This window comes from Acartia tonsa, chromosome 8, assembly GCF_053477335.1.
Source record: "Acartia tonsa isolate MP-2025a chromosome 8, ASM5347733v1, whole genome shotgun sequence".
Taxonomy (NCBI): domain Eukaryota; kingdom Metazoa; phylum Arthropoda; class Copepoda; order Calanoida; family Acartiidae; genus Acartia; species Acartia tonsa.
Window position 1 is genome coordinate 44335586 of NC_137267.1, and position 10599 is coordinate 44346184.

The 10599-nt window shown below is 31.1% G+C and overlaps 1 protein-coding gene across 3 annotated transcripts in view; it reads right to left on the bottom strand.

Annotated features, from left to right (window-relative positions):
* drn (zinc finger AN1-type doctor no) overlaps positions 1–6252 on the bottom strand; it is a 62903-nt gene extending 56651 nt beyond the window's left edge. For all 3 annotated transcript variants that reach the window (XM_080170574.1, XM_080170573.1, XM_080170572.1), the window contains exon 1: positions 6041–6252. The gene's annotated coding sequence lies outside the window, so the exon portion shown is untranslated. The remainder of the gene's footprint in view (positions 1–6040) is intronic.
* Positions 6253–10599: the final 4347 nt, after the last annotated feature.

Below are 10599 nucleotides of genomic sequence, written 5' to 3' on the forward strand. Positions count from 1 at the left end.
TAGGCAATGGAAAATATTTTAATGGACACCCAAAATAACCTATTTTATTTCTAACAATAGGTAGGAATTTCAAAGACTATACAACAAAAAACTTTTCACACACAAAAATGTGACACGAAGAAGATCAAAATATAAGAACCATGGAAGTAATTATCAATTTTAGTCAATCATTAATCTCTTAATCCCTGGCAAAATAGGAAATGCAAATTCTTGGCTTTTACACAGAAACAAGTACACACACGTCCATGTGTTACTAGGCAAACTCCAAAAGGGTGCGTGAACAGAGATTTAAAGAGGTATGAATCTCATGGAGAAAGAATTACTAACAAGTCTTTTTCCCTATACACGAATCAAAGAAAAAATATTTTAAAAATATACCTAGATACTTGCTTAAAAAGCTAAGGAACCTAATCATTTATGAAAGCACTTCTGCATGATAAAAATTCTGAGGAAACAAGTTTTTTTTAGATAAAACCTGAGATATATTTTGGAGGGCAGTGGAAAAAAATTGTATTTTATTATCAACATCAAACATCAGAATGATAAAAAAAAGGGATTATTTACATTATAAATCCTTTACAAAGACTTTTATGAATTATAACATGAAAAATGCCTGGTTAGGTACACAAAGAATATTCTAAATTTTCCCATGACCAAAATGTTTGGTGATTTTTTATTAAATTCCATTTTTTTTGAGGAAAGGTCTTATTTACATTGAATCAAAATTATAATTTAGTAAAAAAAAAGTTTTTTTTATGATTAGGGTGAGATTTTCAACAAAAGTAAAAGAACAAGCGTTTATATTTTTTAATAGCACTTCCTAATTTTTTAATTTTTTTCTATTAGTTTCGTAGATTACCTGACCACTTTATTCCTGCACCCAAAACAAATGATTTTGCATTCATTTACAAGAATAATATTTACTAAATATTTGACATAGAAACAAACATAGAATTGCGTTTTTCCTTCATTCATAAAATATATCAAATGGTTGTTAGTAAAAAACAATGTAAAATCATTTTTGGCGTACTCCAATGAATATTAAGGAAAATATTCATTTTTTGTCGTTGTAGAACAGCTATATACTTTATAATCGGCTTTGACCCCCAGGTCGTCCAAGCTTTTTATTTTGAGGTTGGTACAATGAAAGAATTCAAGGTTTGAGGGGGGTAATTGAGGGGTTTCAAGGTTTGAGGGGGGTAATTGAGGGGGGTAATTGAGGGGTTTCAAAGTTTGAGGGAGAACAATACCCCTTTACCCCCACTCGAGTACGTCTATGTTTGCCCCCTTAACAAAAATAATAAGGCTACAATACAAATATATCAAAATTAATTTTTCTTAACAGAATATCATCGATAATAAGAATATTATTAGTTTTAAATGTTATCAAAAATTAATTAAATGGATTAAAATCTCAAGTTTCAATTATAAAAATAACAAGGACATTTATTTCCATAAGAATACGCACAAAAAAATAAAGCCATTGTTGATGAAAAGTGAATATAAATATAATATACGTGGATTTATGACAGGGGAAAAATTATCGTCAATTTAGGTTGCTAACATGGTCATATTTTACTGGTCAGTTCTTTCATCCAATAGAAGGGGATAGGATGAGGTAAGGGGACAGCTACACGTTTTACTTGATTCGAGTACATGATAATCTGGTGGAAGATTCGAGTAATAATGAATCCGTTGATGAACAAGAAAATTACGTCCAAAATTAATTTAGTCAGACGTACGGACATAACTAACAGAAAAGCTGTTCCAGTAAAAAAATAGACTTATCAAATACGCTTATCAGAAAAGTATTTAAAAACAAAATATCATTGATTTTTAAAAAAATACAGGGGTAATAATAATTTCCTTTTTAAAATAATAATTGAATTTGTTGAATTTATTTTTTTGGGGGGGGGGGGGGAGGGGGAGAGTTAAATAATAACATACACCCCTGATAAAATACTATTTAAAATCATTTGTCTGAAATTAAATTTTTAAATCATGCAATTTACAAATAATTCCCCTCCCTATAACATTTATTTGACTTTTTAAAACATAACATATTTATAAAACAAAGAAAAACTAATTTTAATCCTATAAAATCTGTTATTAAAAGAGCAGGTGCTATTAGAACCTAAATATCAAACAAACAAAAAACAAAACTTATTGCCAAATTTTTATAATTTTGTTATTATGTAAGGTTTAAATTATTATTTTATTTAAATCTTTTTGATGTATAAGTATATTTGATCTGGGCTTAAAAGGGCCTGGGTGTCAGGGATCTAAAGGGATAAGACAATGGCCGAAAAATTGATGTACATCTCCAATGAAGATACAAAAAATTACACCTTCTGTAGATCACAATTAGTGGTTGAAACGTTTGGATAATCAACTTAATAAACCGACCAATCAAAATTAAAGAAAAGTCCTCAAGTTGATTACCTAAAGAATAAGAAAACGTTAGTATAAAACTTTGGGTACTACTGTAATAAACAACCCAATGTCCCCTCCCGCCCTGACCGCGTGTGCATTTAAAACAAAACAAATGTTGGGGGTAACCCCCCAGGGAGGGAAAACAAAACATCAAAAGCGGACCAGATGGGGGGGGGGGATAGGGGTGTTTATAAAATGTTTTATTTTATTATATATATACACATAAACAATGACATGGTAGAGGATTATAAAAAATCTTTAATAAAATGTAAAACTTCATGTCAAATAACATTTCCGGTATAGCCTCGAAACCGATTGATATCCACTGGATTAGAGCCGGATCTCTATACTGAAAAATCATGTATAGCCTCGTATTACAGACAATTTCCCACAAATTATAAATGAAAATCATAAAATTAATACGAGTTTTGCCAGCCCGGGCCTTCGAAACCCCTTCGGGACTAACAAAACTGGTTTTTATTAAAATATCCGTGGTAATCTATCTTTAATCCGAACCAATAAATAACTAATATTAATCTGTATCTATGTCTGTGTAAATAAAAAAAATGTATGATTGTATCTGCAGAAAGGGATTTAAATGTAGAGCTTTCCTAAACTTTTTGCTGACTCACATTGCAGAACAGGTTTTCCCCTTAATATCTCAGGAACGAAGGGATATGCTTTGTATAGTAGAATATGGCAATCAATTACAATAGTCCTAAAAGTTTTTTAAATAACGTTTTCTTATACGTTGGCTTAACAACTTTGGGGACTTTTATTGAATTTGGATTGGTTATTTCATTAAGTTGAGTGTCTAAAGTTTCAACCACAAATTGTAATTTAAACAGAGGGTAATTTTGTGTGTTATCATTAGGTATGTAATTTAGATTCTGATGCACTATACTATGCATCGAAATTTTTACTAAAGTATTTATATAATATCCTATCCCTCATCCCCTTAAAATTACTTGCTTTAAAACTTCCAACAATCAGCCCTCTTCTAGTGAAGTATTTAAAATGCTTATCATTTGAAAAAATTCTTTGTTTAATATTTACTTTAGTTGAAAAAAACTGTTTATAATGATGTAATTTCAAGTTATCATCAAGGCAAAGTACGTTTATAATGTTTGTCTATTTGTTAGTTGTGGCAAAGGATATATGATATACGTGGATATATTGACAGGGGAAATACGTCGTTAATATTGCTTGCTAATAGAGACCTCATTTATTGATCAGTTCGTGCATCCAGTAGAACGGGATGGATTGGAGTAAAGAGGGGTTACGTTATTCTAGCCAGCTGCAAGTATTCCATAATCAGAGTACAAGAAAATGTGGTGCAACATCCAAGTAATAATATATCGAATGTTGTGGCCTTGTTCAAATAACTGTGTCGTGTATGGCGATAACAAAAAAAAGAGGGGATGGTGATTATTGTTTTAATAGTTATCTATCACATCGTATTAAAGACAGCTTTCCGCAGTTATTAATATGAAAAATTATAAGATTAAAAGTGTTTTGTTAGCCCCGAGTATCTTTCTTAAATTTAATGCTTATGTTAGAATTAATCAAAATTTCTATTAGTTGAATTACATTTGATATAGGTATAGCTTTCTTATTAATGGCCAAAATATTATCAAATAAAAGAAAGCTATTTTTTATTCAACGAAAGTTTTTTGGCTGCATTTTATTTAAGTTTTTAAGAAACATAGCTTACAAAAAAGCTTCATTTACCGATTTTAAACGTCTAAAGAGTCAACGTTTATTTATCTGCTAAAAATATATTTATAGTTAAAAAAAATATTGTTTTTTTAGTTATTTCTACACTACTTAGATAATCAATGGCCCCTGTTCCAATCAAAATTACTGTTTTACATTGTTTAAAATACTTAATTTATCTATCAAAATGATTTACAGAGATTGTTTTATTTCAATTGCAAAGTAATAAACATTAATAAAAATGCACAAGGTTCTAAATACTTGTTACATAATAGTTATTTATCGCATCGTTATTGTTAACAGCTTTCCGTGGATAATAATATCAAAAATTATATGATTGAAACTAGTTTTGATAGCCCCGAAGGGCCGTAGTCCCAGGCTAGCAAAATGGTATTAATCTTATGATAATTATTTTAATATTTTTGGAAAATTGTCTATAATACGATACACTATTTTTCAGTATGGCTGAGAACCGTAAGAAAAATCTACTTGTTCCTCAAACCCTGATGAAAATAAATATAAAGATGAGGCAATAATTGCAAGAAGAAAAAAGAACAATGCTAAAAGCAAAAAATGCATCCCCCCTTTTTTTTCATTTTATATTGATCAACAGTAATTTATCTTAAGTGCAATCCTCCATTTTAGATAAGGATGGGGCAAGTTTTTTTAAAACAAATAATTGAATAGAAATAGATGTAATTGTAGAATATACGTGAATGTTATGACAGGGGAAAATTGTCGTCAATTTGGGTCAGTAACATGGAACTCCATTAATTTGTCAAGTTTGTTCATCCAGTAGGAAAGGATAGATTTAGGTAAAGGGAGTACCATTATTTTAGCCCACAGCGAGTTTCACTTTATTAAAGAATATGAAAATCTGGCGTAACATCCATGTAATATATTAATTATCCAGCTACTCAAGAAGTGGACTTCAGAAAAAGGAACTTAGTTAATAATATCCCGACTTAAAATGTACAACAAGTATCATTGCTTTAAGGAAAGGTGGTGAGGGGGGGGGGGGGGGGATAATTTCAAGCATTCCGTGAATTTAGAGTTGCTCTTACTTTATATCCTATTTACGAGACCTCTACAAAATTACCACCCCTATTTAAAGGGAAAACTTATATTATCATTTGATATGAATATAAATAGAATCTATCTTGTAAGTCAAATCTAATTTTCTATGAGACAATATTGATAAATAACACAATATATTATATTTATAATGTATTGATGTATAAGAATTATATATAAAAAGAAGCCTATGTTATGCATATCTATAATACAAAGTAGGACGATGTCTGTCTGTCCGTCTGTCCGTCTGACCGTCTGTCCGTCCGTCTGTCTGTCTGTCCCTTAAGATCTCGGTAACCACTGAACCGATCGGATTCTACTCTTCAGGGTATATACCTATTGGTCCTGTGGTGGTTTTAAGCTATTTTCTTGGGGGGTGGGACACCCCCAACCCCCCCAAAAACAAAAAAATCCCCCCCCATTTTTTTTTTTTTTTTTTTTTTTTTTATTTGCTGAAGATTTCCTAGGTCCTTTGTTAAAAAATATTTTTAATTCCAGCATTTATTTTGAATGAAAGAATAGCAACATTCTCTCACTAAAAACAATAAATATTAATTTTTTTTATCACCTCTTGGGGCAAAGCCCCTAGAGGCTAGGGGCGAAGCCGCTAGTAGAATATATAAGGCATCAAGCAAGCTAAGGTGAACACACACACAAATATATATGTCATATATACAGTATTATATGTGTGTGTGTGTGTGTGTGTAGGGGGGTAATAACACATCAAACCTCGACTCAGCTGTATATATAATATATCCCAATACACATAAGAACACACCAAGCAAAAAAATAAGACACAAAAAAAGGACCTTCATACCTCTCTAAAAGATCTCATTTGCCCTGGAACAAACCACTCCTGCCTTCTATCACTTTTAGAGCACATATATTTCACAGTTTTGATGTAACTTTAGGTAAAAATTTAGGTTTTTTCAAGGAAAATTTGTGTGTATTACACTCACAGAGTTTTGGTAGATGTGGTGCGTGGAGGCAGGCCAACACGTAACTAAAACCTAGATTCAGGCTGGCCAAATATTTACACACCATGGTTCCCTATCCCCAGGCTATTATATAAAAGTATTTCCCCTTCCTTCCCCACACCCCCTGCATCAACGCCCCTCCTAATTTTTCAATGGTCCTTGGGTTTTGGCAATTGTATCAAATATATAATATGTACCTACTTAATTAAACTTTTTACAAATTTCGATGAAAAATTCTTATTTATATGCTTTGCTTAGAGAAAAGTATGGAAATAATCAGAAAAATCATCTTAAAGATTATAAATATAAAAACAAGATTAAAGATCTTAAAGTTTTTATGAAAATGATAACTTTTTGTTATAAAAAAGGGTTACTTTCCTTACTAATAACAAAAAGTAATGATAAAACCCATGAAAGAAAAAAAAGCTTTATAACATTAAGAAATGATAAGAATCGTCTTTGATTTAACACAGCCTTTAACCCTCTGGTTTTTTATTTCTCATTTTCTGTGTGTAAATGAATTATATGTAACCGACTTTTATAATTGAATGAAAACTGAGCAATCAAATACATATCTACATCTTGCTGGGAGAGGACTCTACTATCCCAGCAGGTTCATCAAGGTAAATAGAAAAGTTTTTTTGACTTAAACAAAGCATTTTATAAGGCAAAAATAATAATGTATTCTACAGTTACACAAAAAATATAAAATATAGATGTCCAAGTCGATTTCAGGTTCCAGGTATGATCCTGCTGGTTCTGATCCTTCATATCTCTAGAAAACTTGGAATATCTACCATAGCCACAATTTTCAACTTAGAGACTTTAAACTTTATCTTATATTACATGTGCGTGTACAAGAATATAGATATTTTTTGTAGAAATGCAAATATGTGTTCCTGTTTACTGGCAATGGTTGTTAATAAATGGGCAAAGAAAGCAAAATATGACTTTGTCTGGCATTTTATCAGAAATTCTTTATCCATAAATGAAACCACTTCTTTTGGTTCTCTCTAGCTCTAATAGGAGCTGAGATAACAGGAGGAAGGGGGGGGGCATTTGTCTACCTAAAGGGTGAGCTTAAAAAAATGCGTAGATTTTTAAAATTCAAATTGCGCGGCTTGTGTTAATAGTAGAAAAATGTTACGCATACCACTAGAACCGCTATGAAGTCTATTTTTTGGAAATATAAGAACGATTCCTCTGCTATGTATAGTTAGGGAGCTACGTGTTAAAATGTCCCAACTGACCTAAAACTTGACTTGCGAGTATATTAGTAAATATTAGACAATAATTCTTGCAAAAAGATGTGCATACATTTTTAAAATTCAAATTGCGCGGCTTGTGTTAATGGTAGAAAAATGTTAGGCATACCGTAAGAACCGATATGAACTGTATTTATTGGAAATATAAGAACGGTTCCTGTGCTACAAATAATCTAGGAGCTAGGTGGTAAAATTTCCCAAAATTTACTCGCAAGTCAAGTTTTAAGTCAGTTGGGACATTTTAACATGTAGCTCCCTAACTATACGTAGCAGAGGAATTGTTCTTATATTTCCAAAAAATAGACCTCTTATCGGTTCTAATGGTATGCGTAACATTTTTCTACTATTAACACAAGCTGCGCAATTTGAATTTTAAAAATCTACTCATTTTTTTTTGTTCACCCTTTATTTCAATCTTAATCATGTTAGCCAAATATTCTTAATTGTGGTCTGCTGATGACTAGTGTTAATAATCTTAAATTCTATAATTTTGGTTCAAAGCCCAAGTTTAAGTCGAAATGAATTTATAGAAGTTATTTCTTTTATACATGGGTTTGTTTACACCCAAAACAAATTTATTTAGATATTTGAGAATATATATGATCATACAGATAGTTCAAAATGCTTAAAATAGTGAACAATTTGGCTAAAAACTTGAAGTTTATGTTGACCTAATTTTTTTTTAATTTTCTCCTTTATGAAATGGCATTTCAAAGATAAAAAAATTACAAAAATATTTCAACCTATCTACAAATCATTAATTATAATTTCCTAAATTATTCTTTTTATTTTTTAATTTTTTTTTTAAATAAAAAAATATATAAAAACTAGGGATTTTCTTCTAAAGTTGGCAGGACTGTTATAAAGCTAGTTCTCTCCTTTCCCTTTAAAATATTGCCCCAATTATCCCCTCCCTTGTTCACTATCCCAGATCAATCCTTCAAAATGTGTCGGATTTACTGTTATGCGTTTTTAAATTAATTAAACTAAAAACAAAAAATTACCATTTGATTTGTATAATATGATAAGATTTTGATTTATGAGGTATAAAATTAATTTGAAAAGAAAGTTAACTGTAAACACAAAACATATTCTTAAGGATCCGACTCTTTAAATAATCCTCCCCTTCTACACTCCTCTCTTCTCCCCTTGCTTTCTGGGATTTTTTGCATAGACTTTGATCTATCTATTTTCTTAGTACGGGTAGCTAGCTTTTATTTTGACAAATCACTTTGCCCTCTTGCAGCTTCAAAACTTTTTAAAAATCTAACTATACAAAGTATCATATAACATTTTATTAATGTAAAGTCTAAAAAGTAAACAATAATATTTTCTGAAGGAAAAATACAAGTTTTTTTGCGTTTTTGATTAAAAAAGTAGTAAATGAATCATGAATAGAACATTCTATAGTGACATAAACATGATCAATTTATGACGAAAATGTAGATAAACGTATAACGCTGCAATATAAAATTTCCTAACCCAGTATTAAAATAAAGCTTAAAACTCTTTGATATTTTAATGCCTAAAAAAAAACTTTTTAAAGATCTGTTTTACGTAATAGTAATTTTGGTCCTTTCCTTAAAGTTTCTGGCGATCACAGGTCCCCACCCCTTATTTGTAGTAAATTGAACATAAACAGAAGGTTCTTTAAGTCTTACCAATGCGGGGGTGCCCTAACCCTGCGGGGCTATCCTGTACCCAATACAACCAAACCTAAGTAATCCACTGACATACCCAAATCTACCCTCCCCCCTCATTTTTTAAAAATTCATTTCCAAATAAACGAAGTGTGTGGGGTAGGTTTTAAGCTCGAATAGGCACTTATTAGATTAAAATTTAAGGCTTTAATGGATATAAAATGTATTTAAGTTGTTTTGATTTATTTTATCAATTGAAAATTTATTAAGGGTGTAACGTAAATTGGATAGGATATCCTGTTTTTATAACGAGATGACCGCAGTTTGACCTGTCACCTCCCCCTCCCTCCTCCACTTCCCTATTTAAATCCCATTAGTTGCATTGAACCTTCCCATTTCTCCATTACCCCTCCTATTTTTAAGCGGATGTAATACAAACGATCGGTCAACCTATACGAATATGTTTACATCATAAGTCAAATATGGAAATAAGAGGCGTAATCATAGATCTTTATCTTATACAATATACCATGAAGCAGGGTTTCGGATCCGGATCCGCATATTTTCGAGTCCAAGGATCCGGATCCTTGGACTCAAAAAAATGCGGAAAAAATGGAAAAATCTACCTAAAGAACCACGTACATCTTAGTTTTGAAATATATATTTTCCCTAACAGGCATAGAAGAGTTGAGTATAGAGGGTTATCCGTACTTATTTTTCGTGTAGATTTAATTTCTGAAGCCAGATTTTACAAAGGAGTTGCTGTTTTAGAGATATAAGGGGTAGTAAATAGCCCCTAAGTAAAAAAATAATGATACCGAGAAAAAGCCTTTTAATATTCACAAGAATAAACGCTTAGAGTAAAAATAATAAAATCAATTTTATTGATTAAAAAAATTATTATCTTATTTTGTGTATTTTACAAAAAGCCTTTTAATAATATTGCCAAGGAATATAGAGAGATATTTGTTTACATTATGTAAACAGCTGTTTTATAGATAATATTATTTTCCTTGGCAAAGTATGTATACGTTACTATCGGCTACGCTAAAAGAGGCTTTTACGGACACTTGACGTAAGAGGGGTGGGGGAGGTTTAAAGATTCCTCTCCAAAAGTTTAAACCCTTTTACATACCTACATATTTTCTTTAACGAGATACATCACAAGATTTTATTTTGTTACATCAACTAAATCTTGCTTAATTACTGTGCATGTTTATATGGTCTTACGTCCTTTAGACAAACAACTCTTTAGACATAACTTTTGTGCGGAAGTTCTAACTTTGCCTGATTATGAGTTGCGCCTATTTTGGGCTAAGACATTCACCCTAATCTAACTATTTATGTCCCAAACCTGACATAGCAGCAGAAGGAACCATTTTTAACGTTTTTGGTTATTAGTTTAGTCTGATAACCTTCCCGACATCGAGCAGATGCAACAATTCCAGATTTACAGACATTCGAATGTTACTTTTATACTTTGACTTGTCTTGA